General features: G+C 31.3%; 1 protein-coding gene across 9 annotated transcripts in view; it reads left to right on the forward strand.

Moving 5' to 3' along the window:
• Positions 1-8,114: 8,114 nt before the first annotated feature.
• LOC129797580 (tyramine receptor 1) overlaps positions 8,115-24,832 on the forward strand; it is a 63,649-nt gene continuing 46,931 nt past the window's right edge. For 6 of the 9 annotated variants that reach the window (XM_055840319.1, XM_055840324.1, XM_055840323.1 and 3 more), the window contains exon 1: positions 8,139-9,014. The gene's annotated coding sequence lies outside the window, so the exon portion shown is untranslated. Of the gene's footprint in view, positions 9,015-24,832 lie in introns of all 9 variants that reach the window. The other 3 variants (XM_055840316.1, XM_055840314.1, XM_055840315.1) reach the window with 3 other exon arrangements.

Raw genomic sequence — 24,832 nt, forward strand, 5'->3', positions numbered from 1 at the left:
ACAAAAATCCGCAATTTCGTGTTCTGGAGGTGACCTTGAAATGTATCGAAATATATGTCAAATTATAGCTTATTTCAATACCTTTCCAAAACTAGTCAAGAAATTTCTGTATGTGCAATAGAACTTGAAATATAACCATTTTTGTCTTTCGAATTGATGAATTTCATTAAAAAATCAACTTTGCCTACTAATACTACTTAAAAATTAAATTACAACGCATAGACTGACCCATCCGCGTTGTGGTATACCAACTCTAATAACTGGACGCGTTATGATTGACTTATATATTTAGGAACAACAGAAATAACACATGCTGATACAAAGCTTCTTGTCACGCCGAATTTACATCTCATACATTTTTCGAAACATGCTCAAATTTAATTTAAACTTCAGATATAGGGTACATGTTCATAAAATCGCAAAAGATTGAAAATTCACATTCTATTTCACAAGTTTAAGTATAATAGAATTTGATAAAATTTCCAAGAAAAGTTTTGATACAGTTCACAGTATATTTCTGTTACATTCTTTATTGTTCTAACAAGCAGTGTTCTTATGACGAAATACTATTCATTTCTTGACGTTTCTGTCGACATTGAGGTGCTAAAAATATTTGAAGAGAAAAAAAGGAAAATAAGAGTAAATAACTTAAATTATTAGTTATCAAGCAATTAATATCTCTACTTACTAGCTCGAAAGTTCTGAGCTGGACAGTAACGCAAAAGCTGTTCTGCAATGCATTGGACCATCATATAGGGACCTTCGTTGCAATCAGGATTTCCAATAGGCAGCATTCGTAATAATGGATTTACTTTGATTGGTGGTAATGATTGGTATTTCGATAAACAATAATTAATGGACCACACCATCAATTTTCTCCATTGATTCGGAGTGAACTTTGTGAAAGCTGTCATAACTGATTGCCTGATGGGTTGTTCTTTTTGCCAAATTTTTGATGTATTGAAGAAACATTCATTTGCACACTTGAAATATATATTTAAAAAAGAATTAATATGTTGTTATGATTATATTAAAAAAAAATGTTCAACTAACCCCTTCGGAATATTTAGTCATTCCATTTTTCTGATATTTACTTCGACACCATTGAAGAAGTCGAAGGTTCTGAAAATTTGGATAACTACAACAAGCTGATGGAAGCTACAGAGAAAAAAAATATGACTTTAATTCTTATTAATAGCATGATAAGTAGTTGATCAACTTACGTCGGAAGGAACAATTGGAGGATCAAAGCAAAATATAATCTGTTTAAAGAGAAAAAAATAACACCACATAATCAACACTTATCTCATTTTGGTCTAAAATATTCACTTAAATGCCTGCTTATACTCACATTAATTATTGCAACAAATAAAATAATGGGTATTAAATACTTCATTTTTGAACACTGAATGTTCTTCACCGACAGCCTAAAATGACTAACTGAAATTTTCAGAGAGTTCTGTTTGATATTGGAAGTGTATGAGCTGAGCAGTAAAAAAATCGTAGCAAAGAGTTAATTAAATTTTAATAGCTTTAGGCAGTATGAGTTCTTTGTTGAATCTTAGGCAAAAAAGTTTTAAAATTATTTTCCGGGATTTTTCCCATTTTTCGTACCAACTCGTTTTATTTTCTGTAAAATGCCGCCTATTGATTGAAAATAAATTTATGATTCATAATCATTAACACATGGAGATATGTGTAAAACTGAGTTTGGATAAAAAACGTGGATATATTTCAATATTTTATGTCTCTCTGTATAATCATCATAAAGCAAAAAAAGGAAGAGTATTAAAGCAATTTATTTAATATTTTATTATACGAAGTTGATTAAGCTTTTTTTTCAAAAAAGAATACCTATGTAGATGGAAAAATTTGTCTCATTATTATTTCATAATATTGCGAGACAGTGGAAATAGACACGTCTGTCCCTAACGCTTTTGTCCGTGAATCAATTCCCATTTTCTAAATGATTAAATTTCAATTTGTCATTCAATAAACCAATTTAGAATTACACGTGCGTAAGACATAAGAAATAAAGAGCAACATTTCACATTAATTTGCAAGAACTCTCCAGAAAAATAATTGAAATCTTTGCTTTCAACAAATCTACTTTAATTTATAAGAAATTCACTGCCTTTTAGAAGCAAGAAATTCCAAAAAGTATGGCAAAATAGGAAAAATACTTGTCTTCTAAATTAATTCAAAGAGATATATCATGCTCCTTTAGGTATGAAGGAATTCAATTACTGTGTGAAATTAAGATTAATCGTTCCACGGAGGGTTCTTGTTTCGCTGGCACCACAGTCAAATGTCTTTTTAAAATCGTCTCCCATTTTATTAAATTCATTTTGCAGAAAAGTTATACATAAAAGAAGAGAATCCCATCATTCTTCTCTTTTATCCATTCTACTTATATATCCTTACCGTTCACATAATACCTAACAGTCAGTGTGGAATTTCGAAAAACAATAATTATTAACACATTTTTTTATTAAATTGTGTTTTCTCATTCATCATTTTTAATATTATTACAAGTAACACGAATAAAACAATGCTCTCATGAATCTTTTATTTTTTACTAGTTTGACTTTCTAAACGAAAAAAAAAAACATCTGTCTCAACTCCTGAATGTATGAAAGCAAATACTTTTCTGTGCATTAAATAAAAACATTTTTATGGGATATTAAAATCTCGCTTTAGTCCATGTGAAAATACTTAAAATTTATGTGGAAGATCACCATTAATGATTCTGACCAATGAACAAGAAATAATAAACATTTTTAGCTTTTTTTTCATATGCTCCAAATTATCTATCGCATATCATACTATAATTTCTAAGAATAAATGTCAAAGAACATTCTTGTATAAATTGAATAAAAAAATCTTGCTTACATAAAATTTAAGAATATCATACGTATATTTGAAGTAAGATTTACAAAGCTATTCGAATTATAGATAAACTTCTTCACTTGTCGAGCATTAGTTTTGCTGTAAAGTTGAAAGTTGGAAAAGTATCTTTTCTATTTGTGTTTTGGTTGCACCTGTTTGGTAAAAGTCACCACTTTGTGTGAAATTCTGAAAAATGTGAAAAGTGAATTTGAATCTGTTTATATTTAAAAATGTTAACAAGTCTCCTCGTTAAAAGCCATCATTTCTCCAATTAGGTCCCACCGTCAGAATCTTTTAGGGAAGCTTTTGATTTTGCAGATTGCTTTGTAAATATCTACGCTAACGGAGTAGATCTCCATCAAAATAATTTATCTAGGTAGGTACACTAAAATTGCTAACTTAGATATACTTTTAGGAACTCTCGTGGGATTAAGCACAACGCAAAACTTTATCACAAACAACTGAGAAGCGTGTGCTGCGACAAGCAACCTTCTATATCGTCACTGCTATGTGGCTATGTGTAACTTTTATAATGCATTCAGGGCTTTTATATAGTTAGTCACGTATGGAAGAAATTGAACTGAGTTTTTATTTCCCTAGAGGAAAATTATATTCTTCTCCGACTTCTATTGAATGCTTTCTCATATTCATGACGCTTCTCCACCCGATAAAAATATCAGCCTTTTATCAGATTAATCTAATAATAAACTTAAAGCTAAAACTTTCAATTTTAAATTAAATTTGAGTTCAGAGAATAAAATTATAAATATTTCTATTTGCCAAGTCTATTTTCAAGTCTTTTTTTTCGAAATTATGGTTATCCAAATTTTATTTAAATTAAAATAAGTAAAATATATTGCATTAAAGATTCCTAAGTATAATCGTACCAAACAAGATATTGAACATACGTATCATGCATATGTATACTAAAAAAAATCATTTCATTTAAAACTTTTGTCGTAATACGCACTATAAAATGTACTGGTAAGCTGACCAAGCTTACGGGAGCTGTGTTTCTTTCAGTGTACCAATTTTGTGAGAGCAAACTAGAACGCAAATTAATTTAAATACGCGCAAAGTCGGGAAAAGTCGAAAAGTCATCCCCTATGAAATGTTTGAAAGGCCATATCTCGAGAACGGATCCATAGATTTTCATAAATTTTTTTTTGTTTGAAAGGTCTTGAAGTCAGCTATAACATATCGAAAAATGAAAAAAAATTATGTCGCCATTTTCGAAAAATTCGAGTTCGAAATTTTCGAAAACGTTGTTTTCGATTTTAGCGCCTCTTGCGGACATTTTACGAAGTTGCAATGTTCTAGACATTTGTAGGGTTTCTCGAAACCTTTCATTTGCGCTTGAGTTGATCAAGATCGGACTTGTAGAACTCGAGATATGACATGCCAACTTTGGAAGGCTATATCTCGAGAACGGATCCATAGATTTTCTTCATTTTTGGCATGAAGCTAGATAATATGGTCAGCTACAACATATCAAAAAATGAAAAAAATTTATGTCGTCGTTTTCGAGATATTCATCGAAAACTCATCGAAAATTTTGTTTTTGATTTTTGGTCCCCTAGCGGTCACTTTTGAAACTTCGAATGTTCTAGAGAGTTGTAGGGTTTGTTGAGAGCTTTCATTTGAGCCCGGGTTGATCAAAATCGGTCAAGCCGTTTTCGAGTTATGGTCGATTTTCGATGAAAAATTGTGGCGGCCATATTGACTAAACGGCTTGGCCGATTTTTGAAAATGAGGTATCGTTGGAAAGGTATTGATGTCCCCTATAACATATAAAAATTTCAGATTTTTAGCTCTTACAGGGGCTGAGATATAGCGAAAACAAAATTTTGAGGTTATTCAAAATGGCGGACGGAGGGGTGGGGAGTAAAATTTGACGTCATAATCGGATGTGTTGCGATCGATATTTAAACTTTGCCGCTTACCGCAAGTCTCTATCTATCACCGTTCTCTTGCAAATTAGCTCTGAACTCCGGACGGACGGCCGGCCGGCCGGAAAATTTTTTTTTTGGCGCATACGTTTTTTGGAATGTGGGGGCCCTAATTCGTGCTCATCCCAAGTTTGAGCCCGATCTGACGACTTTCGATTTTGCTCGGTACACAAAAGCTGTGTCTGAAAGAAACACAGCTAAAAAGTTTATGTAAAAATCTCTTACCGTACACATATGAGTTATATGCAACAGGACACTTTGGCCCAACTCGTTGTAACTAACTATGAAAAATGACAAATTTTTCCCAACTGTTACCGCGATATTTCCAATTCGTGACTAAAATTTAAGAGCAAAATTTTACAAAAGGGAAAAACTGCAAAAACGTAGTTGGACTCCACATTGCAAGGACAATAGAAATGAATTATAAATTGTTGCATTCATAAGTGCACCAACTGATATTGTTTTTTTTTTTGTAAGTCAACTATTATTTCAGAATTAATTGGTCGATGAAAAAAATGATACAGTCACTCACAGAATATAATTTTTTAATTATTCATAGCTTCTTAATATGACTAATGAGCTGAGGATGAAAGTGAAATCCGTTTTGATTAATGGAGTACATCCTGATAAAATCATGAACAAAAATTGAACAAAATCAATGAACGGGCCAATAAATTATTGTCAGGGAGAAATACAAAATAAATATATAATGTCACAAATCCCAAATGACACATAATTTTTTTCTTTCATCATAGCAAATATATCCCTTTCATGCATAAAATTAACAATAGAGAGAATATTTTTCTTTCACCATAAATAATATCGCAAAATCATGCAACATACATTTTATAGGTCGATATGTACCCTAACAGATTGGTATACATATTTCAAATGCAAAATAAACTAAAGTAATGGTTTCATTTCATCTTTATTCTTCATGTCACGATAAATTCTTGGCATTATTCTCCTCTATATAAATTTCTGATTGAATGATGTATGTATTTATGATTTATCTTTCCCCATTTATTGCAACCGATAAAAATCATTTCCAATCTCACAAGCACATTTTCGAACATTGCCGCAGGAAGGTTACATTTTTATTTTTAAATATAAATAGGAAGTTCCATATACAATGCTCAATATAAGTATATTATCTTCCCCTAAAATTATTATCAAAAGAAAAATCAATATTTGTTATTAAACAATTTGTCAGTAAGACGTAATTACTGAAGAAAATTTATTACAAAACTAATATATACTTTAACTTTTGGTTCTTGGCTTTTCCTATTTTTTGGAATGGAGAATAAATTTTCTGTGATTTATCTCATTTTAGGATTTCTATTAATAAATAATTTGTGTAGGTACATAAACCCCTTTCTATGAAATAATTTTCTAAATTAATATTTATGAGCATATACTTCAGAAGAAAATGTGGAATTTAATATAGAACATATCGAACGTTATATCTCTGCAGTTTTTCTGGTTGCTTTCTTTAAAGATTTTTTTATCCTTCGTCCTTTTAAATTAAAACATTTGAAAAAAGGTACGTATTTGCACAATTTATTCAACTATGCAGAAAGATTCATAAAATTTTCAGAAAAATTATCCGTGATTGGTCAAAAAATCTCATTTCTGCTCTGTCTCAATCCGAATCCCAAGACAAAAATTCTTAAGATTTTTTTCCACTCCACAGAAGTATCAGACACAACATTTCCCATTCCCTAGAAGCGTATGAATTTATAGGGATTGTAAAATCATGCTCGACTTTCACTTGGCAACACCTCTGAGATTTTTTCCATTACACGTTCCACTCGATAATCTTTTATTTCCGCAAAATTACTCACAAGAGGGTTTTTAAATAATATAGGAAACTTTCTCAAAGGTTCAGTGAGTTGTATATGCGTGTAATCTCATTGCTTGGTGGATACTTTTTTTTCTCTTTCTTTTTGTGCTTACAAGCTCACACTGGATGTAAAAGTATATAGCTTGTTGCGTGCTTAAAACATTTACAAGCGAATACTTGAAGTCAGTTTGGGTCGATTGGATTTTGCGAAAAGTTTTCATTTATTTAGAAACTTTTCTACACCCCACAAAAGCAATATTCTTATGTTGGTCAAAATGGTAACTTTACGGTAACCATTTTAATTAAGTCTCTATTTACTTTGCTTTTGATTTCGTGAAAAGTTTTATCTGCTTTAAATTATTATTGATAACAATCAAATTTCAATTCTAAAGAATTCCAATTTGCCGTTGGGAATAGTTCTATAAAATTTCAAAGTTTTATCATATCTTATCTTTATCATTTTGGATTACAAATTTAACATAAAATTTCATTTTAATTTGAAATCATTTTAAAATTTCATTTCGGGAAACAATTGGATTTTTTTAAAATTAAAATTGAAATAACTAGTTATAAAATAATCCAAATAAAATATTGAAAGAAAAATATAAAACTAAATGGAAAGTTTCCACAATTACAGTCCAATTATTGTACAGAGAAAGTAGAAATGTAGATCTTATCTTATTTGAAAATTGAGAAGCACAATTCGCCAATAATAGCAACGAAAAAAAAATCTGTAAAATATTCACCAGAATAGGACCCATAAAAATATATTTCGGAGTAAATGTAAATTCATGATATTTCTAGGAGTATGACAAAATCCACTCTGGAAGATTGCCATAGCGCTGTGCAGTTTAGTGACACTCATATCTTAATGCAATTTTATATCCAAGTCCCACAATGGGAAGCACACGCTAAATGTATAACTTGTTGAATACCAAACCACCCTCTCCACATGCATCTGCTTACTCAAGTATGTAGTGTGGCTATCAATCATGCCATAGGGCAATCTCTATGCTGGGATTTTATTTTCACTGTAGAAAGGGAAGGAAAGTTTGGTGTGACAGGAAATTATTCTATTAAATTCGTATGATAATAGGAGGGGTGGTGTATGTTTGGGATGGGGGTGTTTTGGGGCATGCCGAGACCAAGTGGCCAAATGGTGGGTGCTGAGGAGTACAAAAAAGTGCACCCTGCATACAATGAATCGTATCTAAACAGTAAATCCTCGTTGAATAGTGTATAAAGTTGGGGCTTTCGAGTACTGTGGAATGGGGCACCGCAAAAGCTCACTCCTCAGCAAGCTCACTGGCTGGCGGTTGCGCACAAATGCGTCTTGATTTTCACTGGCTATGCTATAGCTATTGGGGAAAGTATAGCATGTAGCGTGAAAGCTGTACCTTTGGTTTGAATACACTCGAACAGATTCCAACGTCAGTATTTAACGGAACCTTGTTGAATTTGGTTGTGCCGAACGGAAGCTTTCTTCTGTGGCTTCTGTGCGCCGAACTTACGTATTTCAGCAAGCTACCTTTTTGGCCACTAACCACTTCGTAGAGACAGAATAATGTGTCAAAGAGATTTTCTGCATACCACTTTTAATTTATTGAGTGTAAATGACAAATGACTTGGTGATTTGTCACTTTTTGCCTCATTTTGTGTGCTACATAGCGGCAAATTATTCCAACATGGTCCAGTGGTGAGAGCATCATCAGATCAACACCAAACTGAGTGTGGACGTTTACAAATGACGGTGTCACCCCCGCAAGGGTGGAGGCACGTAAAGAAGTTGTGAATGAGGTGGGACAAACCATAAAAATCCAACAGTGCTAGAAGGTGTCGTCAACATTTATGATTCCCAATTGCAAAGCACCATCCTATCGTGTAAGATTCTCAAGAGTGATGACATGGTGAGAACGTAAGGAAATTAGGTGTGGTTGCGGTACTTTCTCCTATACATTATGTACATTTTGCCCGCGCTGGTGTCCTCCAGTACCGCATAGGACATCTCCAGTGTCCTGTGGCCTCCTGGTGTGTGCTACCTCCTTCACATACACTACCGATAATTCAGTTATACCGTCCTCTCGGACATGCCTGATAGGAGGAGCACTTAATATTCCGAGTTATTGTGATATATGCTACTGTACAGTTCATTAATGCAATGAATGAAGCGAAGTGGATCGTGAAAAGGCAACAAAAACTCTTGGGAGGAATTTCAAATTAAACATCTTCCCATCGAAAGTGTACATTGTGGTGCGTGGTGGTGTCAAACAACTTTCTTGCTGTCATCTGCAGCTATGGGAATCCAAATGAATTTTCAAGAGGTACTTGACGAGGTACTATCATAAATTATAATTTTATGAATAGGCAAATGCGTTACTTCCCACCCCATTCCTCATACGCCACGGCAGTTGTATCCAACTCACTAATTTCCAATAAATTTTCTACCCACTATTAAATCTCATTGTTAGTTTTTGCACACTTCCACTCACTTCCCATTGATATGGAAATTGAGTTAAACTCTCTGTGATTGATTTTCAACCAGAAGCACTCTCGGTTGACGGTATATAGAACCTTTCCTCACCCACCCCACAGAGAGTTTATCATAACTTACCCAATTACACATCAAAACATTTCGTTTTGTAGGGAATGTGAAATCAATTTCACAGCACCTAACATGCCATCGCATCTCATTCTAGTGGCTAATTTTCAATGCAAATTGGTGGAGCTTTCTCAACTGTGAAAGAAGTTAAATGAAACTTGCAATTCAATTAAGACACCTCCCAGCAGAATCACACCATATTCTAGCAATTTAAATAATTTACTTCCTAATGGGACTTACAACTTTGATGTAATTCGCACTCCTTTTGGTCCAACTCTGGAGTAAGATATCGTCTATTTAATTTCTAAGAGCAGTAATTTCCCCCTAATATTCACGCCTAATGCGAAATGTTGCAAAATATTGTGCCTTGAAATTTGATCCATAAATCGTGGAAAATATCTAATCCTAGAAAAAAAACATTTTTATTCATATCCTTTATGGACAAATGGATCATATCCTCGTTGTATTTCGATAAAAATAAAGTTTATAATTATAAAAACCTTAAAAGAAAAATATTCAATAAAATTGTTTGATTCTGCACTCCAGAGGTTATCTATCACCCACTTGATATGAGTATCAACAGACTTTGAAATAAAATTTAAAAGATACCAAATCCCTCCTAATTAGAATCAATATTAAATAAATTATAATTTTGCTCTCAAAGGAATTCAATTTTCTTAATAAGAGAAGAAATTATGTATATGGAACTGTTGCTGTCTATTACTCCTCTAGCCAACAAGAACTTAATTAATTAATTTAAATGCAAGTGAATCTTTCAGAGAAATGCAAATTCAAAAGATCCCTACATTGCGTAATTAAAGCGATGGAATGGGTGCAAGGTGAAACAAAATGAAAATGTTACCAATTTTGTGTCATTGATTGAAAATCAAATTATCCCTCATAGAAATAGAATTCTTGTTCTCAAAAGATGCATCTGAAGGATGCCAGTGTCGTGGAAAATTGCATTAAAAGCATTTAATTGATCTCGTAGTGAACAAATTTGCATAACAATTGGTGAAAAGTCAACAAGGAAGCAAATTGAATTTCATCCCAGAGAAACGAAGCTTGGTACAAAAAAAGCAGAATATTCCCACGAGTGTTTTACATTTCATCGAAAATTCTTTTCATTTTATTTCAATTTTTTTATTACTCAATGTACAAAGATACTTCAGCAATATTAGATTGGTAAACAATGGAATAAAATAATACACCCAGGGACAAAAACCTCCATGGGGATTTATTCTCTCGTTGAATTTGATACTTTTCATTTTGAATGCAAACATTCAATCAAAGCTATGTATACATAAACACATATAGGTACAGATGTGAATTGCGGGCTTGTCAACATTCAAATATTGTTCATATTTCATACTACAACTTGCATCAAATAATTTCAAACGTAAAATGATCACCTCAAGGATCATCACAACTAATCAAGTTGAATCAATTACTGTGAATTGACGGTTTCAGGATGTGAAATTCATTTTAAAAAATCCCTTGTTTGCATAATCCATTTTATGACTTGTTATGCTCAATAACATCTCTTTTTTTTCTGGTAATATTATAAATACAAAAATTTTAAATAATAAACCAATTAAAAAAAAATATGAAAAATGTGCTAAGAAAATTCTTTTATTTAATAGAAAATAGAATAAAATGTGTTTATCACTCTTTGTGCTGCACAAACTATTATTATGCAAATATAGAATAACGTGGAGACAAGAGAGCTTTAATAAGCTATTATAAAATAGAATGAATTTATTTGCATAAATGGTTTTTAACCTGGCATTACCTACGTTATAGTTTATTATTTATGTTGAGTACAAAGAATAAATTTTATAACTATCTTAGTAAAGAATAATGCCTATTTTAATTCATACTAAATATATGTATATACCTAATTATAGTAAGCTATAATATTATCAAATTATTTATTTTTTTTAGAATTAAATAAATCCGTTTAAAGAACACTGTTTATTGTTAGTTTTATCATAACACACAAACCACAGTTATATGTGAGGACTACAGTATATAATCAACATAATCAAGTTACTCTACCTGTATTAAGTGTTTGTATTTCTCATAAATATTTAACGCAAAGATTAAAAATAATTTTCCTTCTGCTTTTTGCTCAATTTTCATCCAAAGTATAGCAAATGTGTTGGTCACTGTAAAATGTATAGGTCATTACTTCCTCTTATTGTTAAGTCCTGTTGAATGTTGGTAAATTATACTGTGTTTTGTGGTTGAGCTATAAAGTTTGTGGACCAAGTGGCAAACTCTCGAATGTATGTAATGTGTGTATTTAAGGAGCTTATATTTGGTATTCGACTATATGAAGCTTTTCAGAGCGAATGCAGCACTTGATTGACTTTACCGACTATACCTTTTTTTTGTAAAATTTGAAAAGCTGCATGTATGTATCCAAAAGACACTTATATTACCACGTTTCACTTAATTTGATGAGGTATATTATCAAAAAACCATTGAATGAATTTTTATCCCAAAATTGATAAACTTTTGTATGGAAAAAACATTTTCTTCTTCTATTACAACCAGCAGATAAAAACTTTATAAATTTCAAGCCAAATCTTATTCAACTCTATATCGGTTCATAGCAAATCCTCACATAATCTTCTGAATATTCTCAACATTTCAACCAAAAGTTGTGTATAATGAAAATATCCAAACTTTTTCACATGATTCTACACAAACTATTGTGCTACTTCCCGAAATGGTAATACTTTTGCAATTCTACAGAAGTATATTTCTTCAAGACAATGAATATATAGCATGACAATCCCCACGATGCTACACTACACAATATTTCTGAAATTCTAAGGGGAAATATTGTAAAGAAAATCAGTTGATAAAAGAAAAACAAAATTAAATTTGAATGATATTTATTGAGTCAACAAGATCATAAACATCTCCAAAAAAAGAAATATGTACATTGTGGCGGTGGGATTTCATCTAACCTTCCATTTTTTACCCCAGAAGAATGTTCTGCACAAAATTGCCTTAAGAAAGAAAATATACACAGGTGAGTTGTGTGATTGAATGTCTTTTCTCTCACTTTTGAAAATAAACTGGAAAGCTCAGCATAAAATATCGAAGAGTTATACAGTTTTTGGACACAATGTAGAGCTTTTTTAAGCTTGACTTCACCTTGAGAAATGATGAACTTTTGCAAAAGGAGATGAGATTTTGTTAGGAAAGAAGGAACGTTCCTATAGATTTTCGTGTTTACAGTTTACACAACGTGGTTCGCATAAATATGCTAAAGCACTTCCACCTCTCTTGGGACAAAACGAAAGGGCAGGAAATTGAATTCTCAGTATAAAATCCCGTACGCACGAAACCACCAAGAATAAAATATTCACTTCCTGGCCACTCCTTTTCTTCACCAAAACACACACATCCTCCTCCCAAGATGTCGGTGAATTTTTCAATGAATGAAATCTCGAGGTAAACGCAAGGTCTTTTTTCTTTGTCGCATGAACATACACAAAACATTACAGATTACAGCATAATTTATTCCCCCAGGGGGTAGCACTTTCTATTTATGTACACCCCCTAGTGGAAGTTTATGTGATAGGAGGACACTATTGGAAGGCTTGTATGGGGATTAAATGAAAATGCGAGAGAGTGTCGATATACGACTCTATAAATCATCTCTTGTATTAAGCGACGGTGATCCCCAGAACAGGAGCTTATCATACAAATTGTTGTCTCTCATGTTTGGGGATTGCTTTTCTGAATACCAAAATCGATAACTTGAGGCTGAATGTACCGGTTAAGAATATATAAAATTGATATGATTTTCTTTTAATTTGCAAAAATACTAAATTAACTAATATAACTAAAATTAATATCCATCACCGAAGATAGATCAACGGGGATTGATTAACCTATTAAAATAATTTTCAAAACTTACGTCGTTTCCACCCTGAAGAAAAAATGATCTTAAGATTTTTGAACATTTTCCCGAAGTTTCTGACATATCCTTGCACTTAAAATCAGAATAGTTTGCTACACCGTAAATGGACAATAAATTATTAAAAATCTCACAATATTTATATAATACATCACCGCGGGAGCTTTTTCTACACCAACAATGTCAACTTAAAAAGTAACTTGAAAGGTTGAAATCCTCGAGATAAAGTCCTCTAAACTGTTCAAGGAAACTAATCACGTACTTGCACTCAACACTTTTATCTGTCAGAAAACTAAAAAGTTTCCTCTGTTTTTTTTTGCATGAGAGACTAAAAAAAAAGGAAGCCATGGGAGAAGAAAAAGGAGAAATGCGATCCCTTGAAGTTATCCTTTTATACACAGGACGTTTATGATACTCTTCGCTGCATGAATTGATAATTCCATGGAAAAGTCTAGAGAATTTTCCAAGTGACAGCCTCACTTCATGTGCTCTCCCATTCATTTCCATAATATGATCTTTAAGGTGCCTTTCCTTGCGTAAATGTTGCTCCTTAAGCAATATAATACAAAAATTTTACAATATTGGTAGGAAAAATGGGGACGATGGAAACAGCAAGAAGCAATTCTACCCAAATAATTTATTTACAAAATTTCATTTATCATTCTGTAATTCTGTATACATATTTCTTGTGTATAAAATCTACCTTCCATGTAATATATACAATTTTTCACGCATATACACCCCACATGGATGGTTGAATTTGCTGAATTATTTTCCACTGAATGAGAGCACCCATTGAAAAAACTGGAAAATAGCCTAAAGAAATTTGTACACAACACCTGACTTGTAATTTATTATCAGAAGCAAATAAAGAAGCAACAGAAGCACGAAAACTGCGTGTAAACTATTCAGTTTCTCGTAAATTTTTAATATGATTTATTGTGTCCATCACAGTAGAAATGAACAACATTTTTGGTTCAATCTCAAAATCACAAAGTCCTTGAATTTGTATGCTGTGGAGAAAACATGTTTGGCTCAAAACATTCAATTATGCGATACGAAGGAAAGTACCCTGTACCTTTTCTACATGACACAGGGATGATGTCGCTTTCATTCTCTACATATGCGTGGAGACAATATATTATATGAGCCTAAGAGGTGAAAACATAAAAATTCCATTTAAACTTAATATGAAATTTACTAGCGCACATTTAAAAAGTGACATTGAAATGTTTGTAGAGGGTGTTTTCCTAACAGAAAATTCTCTCCTTTTTTTCCTAAACTTTTTAACACGAATTTATGATTTTTCAACAAAATACCCCAACAGATTTCTTAGGTTCCATTAAAATTGTAATGTATTGCTCTTGTGTATCACAACTTTCTGCAATTACCACAGTTGAGCCTTTCCATTACAAATGATTTACTTTTTGTTACGCATTTCGCACTCAACAATTTGACCTACCCGACACTTAACTCATAGAAATTACCAAAAAAGAGGATACCTTTTTTTTTTATTTAAGAAGAAACAAAAAAAACTTCTCTTAATACATCTATTAATTAATATTATTCAGTGCAATGGTAGGTAAGGTTTAAAGTTTTTCCTTGAAAAAAAAAATACACAAGTAATATCCTTAATGAAATATTTCATGAAAGAGAAGGGTCTCAATGAACATCCTTTCCACATCAAATAAACCACCATTAGGAAAATGAAGAAAATATGGCTTTTAATTCAGAGATATTTCTCTGCACTATGAATAAAATCTTTGATGTGATCAAATGTCTTTTACTACTAAAAGAATTTATTTCCAGTATGTAACTTTGAAAGGTTCATACTTCTTCTAATAAAAGTTATTAAAATAGTCAACTAAATAATATCATGTACAAATATACTTAACTCAATATGAATTCACTTTACCGATGTAAATAATACATAACAATTGAGAAGATACATTAAATCTCGTACCTACGCAAATTGTGCTTCCATAGAAAAGATTGATCCATTTTTCCTGAATTAGATTTTTGTGTAAAAAGGATACCTCATGAGTCATCCCATAGGGAATAGAGTTGATGAAATATTCATGCTTTCACGCGCTTGTGCCCCAGTGAGAATGTCACGTTTGAATTCTTCTTTCCACTAAAGAGTAAAATCTTTTGGTAAAAAAAAAATTGTCAAAAAATCTAATAACATGATTGTAAATTAAAAAAAAAAATAAAAGAAATATAGAAATTTTTGTATTTGTATTAATACACAAATTAACTTGAAAACTTTAGGATTGCTTTAAGTACTAAATCAAATTTATACAAGTAATCAAGGTTTAAAAATAAAATCTATCATTCTACTATAGCAAGTTCCCATATTACCCATACAAGTCTATTGACCACAATTTAATGGAGGAAATTGTTACATAATACACCACAAAATTGCAAAAATCCTCCACTAATAAATGTTATACGATAAAATCATGATTAATAATTTAATTAAAAAATAAACACATTTTTTAAATGATTCGAAAATATTTTAATTCCATTCATGTTTTATTATACATGTCTAGTTTAAAATTTAATTACAGAAGCTGCAGATTGAAAATTTAATTCCATCTATAAAATTGCACTATTACAAATTTTTATTTCAACAAATAAATAAATTATACAAACTACCAACTACACATAAAGTTACTTAAAAAGCTTAATTTCTCTATATTAAATTTTAGTACAACTCCTAGACACTCAAATTTTCCAGTTGCTTAAACTCAATACAAATATTATTCTTTAGCCCAAAGAATAATATAATATGAAATTATATAGGCTTTCTTCACACCAAACGTGTTGATCATAATATTTGTGCATACATATAAAGTATACGTAAGATGATACTTGTGGCATTCATATACAGATATCTATAATCAATAGTTTTAGCAAATATGTAAACACAGCAATGGGAAGGTATACCAAACATAGCCAATAATGATATGTAAGCCTCTTAGCCTAAAAGCTTCACAAGCTTTTACTTTTGTTTCTTTCTAAAGCTCCTCCATTTGCATTGGCTCTATGTATTTTTCGTACATGCTACCATAAATAAATATCCAGTGTCGGCTTTACCATTTTATCGAAACGTGCAAATTGTCTATATTTTCAAGTGAATCCCACTTTACGATAAACATTCACTATATGCTGTATACCAAATATCTCCTTATACAAAGTACTCTAATAAAATACAACAAATGGGCATTTAAAAGGTTTGACTTTTTGCGGCAAATTTCGGCTTTGGCATTCCTTAATGTCAAAAATCTCGTAAAATATGGAAAAATACGATGATTGGGTGTTTCTAGGGTTTTAAGGTCCCTCAGTCATGGTGTCAACCTAAATTGTATACCCCACGTACATCTCGATAAGGGCACATTGTTGTATTTTGAAGAACCCACCATGATAATTTGCTTATCTGTTCAATTCAAACGTATGTAGGCAATGTGAATATAAGCTTCTTGAGGTAGGATTTATATAAGCACTACATGCGTGGTAAGAAACACATCTGTGGGTGAATTAATTCTGTTGTTTAATGCAAATTAGGCTCACCAAATTGGCAAAAGCAATGTTGATAAGTACCTACCATTTATATAATGAATCTGAAAATGATTTGTCTACTTTTGAAATCGATATTTTATGTAAGGATTTAAGGACTTGTTTTGTAAATATCAATTTTTCCAGCCTTAGTCTAAATATGTAGGTATTGCTTCTAAAACGGACAAAAAATAAAATGATTCTTCTATCCTTCCAATTAACCTATTTATAATTGTTTATTTTTTACAAAAGCTTTATGCAATTTTTTTCCTTGGCAGCATTCTACATTCTCGTTAAATTCACAATGATTCAACCCATACAAGTACTACGGTTTGGAATATATTAAAATTGCATGAACAAAAAACCCGAGGGAGATTAAAAAATGTTTTTAAAAGTGGTAGTTGAGGCACTTGTGCCTAAAGCTCTTGTAAAGGCGCGTTGTGATAGAATTTAAAATTAATTTCTAATAGAGTGTTTTGCCCATTTTGACGCTCTATAAACTGTGGGATACGCATCCACTTGATGGTATTCTTGAACGATAACGAGATGTCAGTGATGCTGTGTGTTATTCCAACCCCTCAGAAATTGTATTTTGACGAAATTGAATAATCTCACTCGTAAGCCATGATCCAGCCTGCGCACCTTTCGCACCCCCATATGTACATGTACAACAATGGTCGTAGATCCGGAAATGGGTTGTCGATATTATCATTGTGCTCCATACGCCATCGCCCTGAGGGCTTTCACGGTGAAAGAACTTCATCATATTTAAGGTCGGAAACTCAATATAATTTCCATACGTGTGAATCCTGGGAACGAGCTGTCTCCAGAGCTTATGGGGTATCCAATGAATTCTCCACTTGTGGTTCTCCTTTTCTCAACAAATGTTGAATATCCGTAAAACAAATTTGCATGTAAATTTTGATATTACTCATGAATTCCTTATATACCAAAGTACTCGTGAAGAATATCAAAAATCTGTTTCACCTCTTTCATCTCCTTTTGATACGGCAATAAAATATAAGAACTTTACATCACAATCCATAAGCTACCGAAGAATCATTTTTATTTATTGACTACTCTTTAGGTCGAATCATGATCCAATATTTTTCGAATTATATTGAAAGTTTTGTGAAAGATGTGAGAAATAAGACGGGAATGGACAACTATAGAATACTTAAAATGAATGTGAAATACGAAAGATTGAACAAATTTTTAGTGCAGGAGATGAGCGAGTTTGAGTATTTGAGAAGACGGATGCGCTCCTTTATTGAATATTGCTTATCCCTCAATCATTCACCATCGTTGTATGCAAATGCAGTGCAGAGCAGATGCAGTACCCCATTTTCCAATCCCTCTCCAAAGCGAGAATATCCTTCGGTGTGGAATAAAATATAATCTTTGGATTTGTAAACCAAATTGCATAGAATCGTGAAAAAGTATTTCTCAATAAATTCCTCCCATGCATAATGTAAGTATGTGATACATATAACTTCAAAGTTGCTTCTGTTACATGCTGAATTTATCAAATGATATTTATAAAAAGTACATCAATGCTTTTATAAATAAACAGCATATGTATTTTGTAAATTTATATTTTAGAAAAAAAATTTCTCACGTATTTTGTTACATAATCTATTTTCATTTATGAGAAATAATTTTCTAGAAAAATACACTTTTTCCTTGGAAACCCTTCATTTTATAGAGAGTATGAATTAATGAATGAGTTGACAATTTTAATAAAAAAGCCGTTATATAAATTCTACAAAGTATGCTATCTTACTACGCCTGGAACATATAACCTTTGCTTTTTCTTTCCCTATATTTGATTAATTTAATCCTTAAATTAAAGCTTATGCAATTATTGTTAGAAAAAACCTTCAGCTTTTAATGTTTTTGAATGTAGCAAATAAAAATACCTAATTTATACGTTAAAACATACCTTCATAATACACAATAAAAGATCAAAGAATTTACAATTTTTTTTTAATTTTATGTGAAATACCTAATTATAGAATGCAAGAATTTTTTAATTGCTATTTTTTTTTAACTATCCAATCATGAATTTAAATTAAAAATTAAAAAGGAAAAATAATATTCAGAAAATTAAACAATTCCACGAGCTCCAGGAGCAAATAAGCGAAATGAGTTAATCTTAGCTGAATATATTTGACATAGTATTCCGCATAGAAAATTCTGGGATTAAAATGAAAATTGGAGGAATTTACAGAAAAAGAGATGATCCTTGAAAAGCCGGGATGTGAATTTAGATATAAAAAAACCTTGCTGTTTGTCTATCTTGTTTTCATGATTAATTTTTAAGGGTGTAATTAGTGAATACACCCTCGGTGGCAACGTGTATTGTGGAAGATGTCAAGTTTAATTAGAGGCAGGGTGAAATGGGTAAAAGGAATGGTGTTGCTGAGCTGAGGACCATTTTCAATCGGGCTCTCTGTGGCCAAGTGGAATGTCTTGGAAACGATTCGAAAGGGAAAATGACCCCATAAATAAGACGCGAGCAATCGATACCTGAAAGTGACAGGCAAGTAATTGATTTTTCAATCATAGCAACGCCTCGTGTATAAGAATTTCTCCTCCATCGTGTCTCGCTATGTTGGATGCATATAGGCCATAATCACTTCTCGGCTAATTGAGCTTCTTTCTCGCAGCAAGGATATACTTAAGGGTTTGGAACAAAATGCTCATAAACACATACATTCTACATGTACACAGGCATATAACATATTAGGCTTTTCTTCCGAAAATCGCAACATCCCGGTACAGTCATAATCGCAGTGTATTCTTTTATAATTATTTTATTAATTTTGTACCATACCAATTTATGCGAGGCGTACATACCTACAAGAAGAAAAAAAAGACGAAGCAGACATCTTACGATGCTTTTTTGTAGGTCTCTAAACTTTTCAAAGAGTAGATGAACTTCAATCAAGAAGCGCTAAATTCTACCCACTCTGTACTTCATTAATGATTGCCCCTAATTAGAAAGAGAGCAAAAGGAGAAGATCAAAAGGACATTTTACTTGTTATATTTAATAACATCGCTACTTTTTGTAACTTCTAAAGACACCTAAGAGTTACTGTGTTGTACCGCCTTTTACGCTCACATTTTCTCTAATGTGACTATTCGCAAGTCTTTGAAGCTTTTATGCAATGAAAGCTCCGAGCAATCTAAGCCAATTAAGTGCATTCAGTATAAGCTATTTAATTGTTTCATCATAGCATAATCGAATTTGCAAGTATAGGTATATATAATTTACTATGATATGTTTTACTAAATTTATAACTTAAGACAATTTAAATTTTCATGTTTACTGAAATTGCACCTGGTTGAATTTTCCAAATCTTTTCCGATCGATTTTAATCTGTTATTGTACACTATAAAAAATCCGTATATAATCTAATGAAAAACTAACATGATATAAAAACCTCTATTGAAAGCTCTGCAAAAGTCTCTTAGTGCAAAATATGCATGTAAAAGATTGCAAATAAATACATTTCCATACCCATGAAAAAAGCCATCATGTAAATTTTTCACAATTTTTCGCGCTACACTATTTTGTATGTCCCCTTTCCACTGAAAAATTCATAAAGCTGGAAGCTGGATGTTATGTAGAATTTCTGCAGTAGCACTTGCAAAAGTGATCAACTTTCAATTCACGTATATTTTTATGTGTATCGCAAGAGTGAGATTTTTTCCCAATTGAATTATTCATTTCCACAATAGATTCCATTTTAATTCTTGCGACACGATAAATTATGAAAGAAGTATAACTGTTTCTAAAGGAAAATGCTGACAAGTGTAAAAAGTTAAAGTTTATTTAAAATTTATTTTTATGTCGCACATATTCATCTTTTGGAATTTTTTATATGTATATGTCACTGAGCGACATTTTACAGGGTACAAGCAGTATTTTGGAATTTATGTCAAAGATTTTTCTATATCTTGTTTTGGAGTACCTACTTTTTGTCTTGTTCAAATAATATCCTTTATGAATAGAATATTAACAAAATGGAATGATATTGTTGCCTCAAGGAGAGCTTTCAGGGAATTAAAATTGGCAAAAGCATAATGTTGGAATAATACATAAATAGAGAGGACGAACAACGTATTTTTCCAAGAATTTGTGGCCGTCATAACAAACCACAGAAATAAAATTATTATATTCTTCCACAGAAAAGAGAATAGAAACAGTGATGGCACAATTAATGAGCTACTATAAAATGTATAATTGTAAAATGCTAATAAATGTGTATTTCAAAAGCTAAAAGTTTTGTAATAGGAGCTTTTGTCAGGAAACTTCTTTTATGAGTTAGTCTGTACCTACATTGTTCAAATAGTATACTATATGAACAGAATTGAAGCAAAATTGCAGAAAATGGAAATTTAAGTGCACTCTTACAATGTTTTGTCAACGAATACATATAAAACTCACACGTTAAACAATTTGCAATGTTCAGTTTTTCTGTTACATTTCTAAAAAGTTAACTTTAAAGTAGTAAAGATTTTTGAATTTTTAATTATGAAAATATATGTACAATTGAAACAATATGATACAATCACATTTATTCAAGTATTAAATGAAGTACACCTTACTAAACTTTTATTGTATGTACTGAACAGTACATAAAACCCCAAAATTCATGTATACACATCATACATATTTTAATATCTTTAAAATAGAATTAAACTACTCTATAGTTCCTATTTAAAGTACATGTAGTATATAGGTACTCTTAGTACAAAGGAAAGAAAAATATTTGTTATGGTTATTCATCTTTATAAAATTTTAATACAGCGCTTTTTCCTCAGGCAGAGTCCTAGCCCGGAACTACTATTCAAAACATTTTGCCACTGCTTTGTTATTAAATGAAATCTTTTCAGAGTTAAACATGAAGTGAAACGCTTCCAGGTGCATTAAATTAACTATTAATCACTCAAGTACAGTACTGAAATTCACTTTCATGAGCAATTTCAGTGATATTATGAAAAGTAATTGCTTTTGAGAGTAACGTTGCGAAGTGTTGCAGAAAAATACCATGACAATTATTTTATTTCCAGTGAAAAATGAGCTTTTTCCATTCTTTTAGTTTTCCGCTGGTAGCAAAAGATTTCCAAATGAACAACTTTACCTAAACTACAATTCATGCAGCATATTTCTATAGAAAAAAACATGAACTGGATTTTTCCTTTTAAATTGAAATTGTTGGTATAATACAATAGACGGGACGGGAACGTAAAAAAAGAAGGACTACAGATTGTTAAAAATTAAAAAGAAATTAAGCAACTCGCCTAAGGGTGGTAATTAAATATTTTATCTTACCATCTATACCTGTGAGAGCTCTTTAAAACCCCGAAATAAGCGACAAAGAAAAGAGCAAATAAAAGAATTTGTGAGTGAAAATTTCCAGTCCTAGGGGAAAGTATTTCAATTTCTGCAATTTATTGGATGTATATACGCAGTATATTTATGTAACTCTAATTTATATTTTTTGTGATATAAGAAAATATTTTCATGTGAATGATTTCAATTTCCTGATATTTGAGAAAATCGCAATTTTACGCAATTTTCACAAACGCAAATTGAAATTTGTTGGAAATCCAACAGATATTCTTTTCAATTTACTTGTTAATCTCCCCCATTTGTTTTCCCGCTCCGCCCAGTTTATATACAATTAATTTTCCCTGTTTGACCATTAATTCAAATCAAATACACTGATACCCTGGGAGTTGTATGTATAATAATTTACATGAGTGAATATGGAGCGAAATGGTTGAATTAAGTGTATATTGTTGTATTATATATCCTAAAACAACAATGTATTGAATATCTGTGGTAGGTACGTACTTTAACACACAAGATAGCACAATTTTCAGTTAATTGTTCGTAATACTCATAATTCATCTCCGGTACAAATGAACATGTTGAATAAAACACTTTAGGACAAACATTTTGTAGCTTTTTTATTAACATTACCTACATACATTAAATTGCAATGCATGTAGGCGTTTCGGTATACATTTTTAGACCCAATTTTCTCACACAATCCCGGTTCACACTAATAATGCTGACATGCCCTTTACTAATTAAAATGAATGTATAAAATGCACGTATAATTCAGGAAAATTTTTGTTTCGCAGCTTTCATGTGAACTTTTTATGAATTGAAAAGAATAATGAAAATATACTCGAGATCTCAGCAGCACATAAATCTTTAGAAATCTGTATGTTCCACCTGGTTCCAATAAAAAAGTACGTCCACAATATTTTTATTTTCAATGAATTTCAAAGGAAAAGCCTTCAATACAATTTTAAAAAATTCAATTTTATTAAATTTCAACCATTTATATCAACCACTCTATTGTATATTGTGTGAAAATTTCCCTCGAGGCGTCAAATGTAACGACATATTTTGGAGCTCTTTGGATATTTTCCATGATTTCCAGGAAGAGCTCGACATTTCCCGAATACTACCAACAGAGACACACAAATTCAGTAAACTCTCGAAGAAAATGAGATAAAAGGATATGAAGTAATAAAATATTATGAAATTGCCATGCAAATTGATTTTATCAACTTGAGAAGTTATTGACAGAAATTGTAATAGGGCAATACATTTTTATTATATGCATTTTTTGTTGTTCAAACAAAAAAACTGAATATATTTTTTATAAGCCTGCAACGAGTTCGTTTTATGGCAGATTTTGATTATTTTGCACTCGTAAACTGAGGCTTTCATCAAATTTGACAAGCACCGCGATATGATGGCCTCTGGAAAAAAAGATCCTATTTCAACTGGAGTCAGCGCTATGGATGTGAGTGGAATTATTTTACAATTTTGTGATTTATATCTTTTACGGTTCAATGATTTTGAGACAAATCATTTTATCCTTCTAATCGAAGTATTTCATCAAAATGAAGTATACTATTAATCAGTAGGTATATATCCGCCAATGAGAAAAATTTTATCTTTTTTATTATATTAATTTATCTTTCTTTTCTTTGAGAATAAAGCACTATACATTATATACCTACCACATAAATCCAATAAACCTTTTTTAGGATTCAAAAAAATTGTTTACCATTTTAGGCTTTATTATACTCAATCATGCAAAATTTATCCGGATAAAAATATTGCAAAACTATGAACACTATAAATAAAAAAAAAAAACATAAAACAATGATAATAATACAACGTATTTCTGATACAAGAAGAATGTAATAAATTACCCCACAATCATAATTCCATTGTGGTATCGCTTCATTCAATCCATATATTTCCATTATGTAAGATATTATTTATAGGTGTATCAAATACGAAAGATTATGTTGTTTTTTTTTTTCATTTTTTTGCAATATTCTGTTAAATTCTGAATTTTATTTTAGTCACACTTTTGTGCAGAATGAAATTTGCTGTGCAATGAAAAAGTTAGTTAGTTAGTTAGTTAGTTAGTTAGTGTCACAATAGTGGCATACCAAGTTTCTTCTTGAGAAATAAATATTAAAAAAAAAATACAGCCAAAAAATTTTTTCTAATTCTAATTTCGCATCTTCTTTCAATTACCATAAAGTGTTAATTTTCGCTCTTGACTTTTTTTTTCAATTTATAGCAAAACGATATTAATAAATCAGAATAGAATAATAAATATTTTATTTGTCTTTGAAAACTAGGGCTCAAGTAAAAGAACATTTAAGTATTAAAAACGTTTTCCCTGAAATATTAAAACAAAAAAGATTTACTTGTTCCAAGTGCTATGTAGCCCATTTAGGAGACAATCTAGCCCATTAGTCATAAACAAAGAGGCGCGAAGAAGAATGTAAATGAAAATTTTTGAGATAAGCTATATTGCTTATTAAAAGTCATCTGTTATTACTTTATGGTGAATTGCGAGACATTTAAGGCAATGGCATGAGTGAAAGAGTACATATTTGTCTAGGAAACCCTCCATACAAATTACACTCTCGTGATACATATTGCGAGATATATTATGCTACATGGTAGATGTTTGCCATATTTTCTTGCAAATTTCACCCTCTT

The sequence above is a fragment of the Lutzomyia longipalpis genome, chromosome 1 (genome assembly GCF_024334085.1).
Source record: "Lutzomyia longipalpis isolate SR_M1_2022 chromosome 1, ASM2433408v1".
NCBI classification, from domain to species: domain Eukaryota; kingdom Metazoa; phylum Arthropoda; class Insecta; order Diptera; family Psychodidae; genus Lutzomyia; species Lutzomyia longipalpis.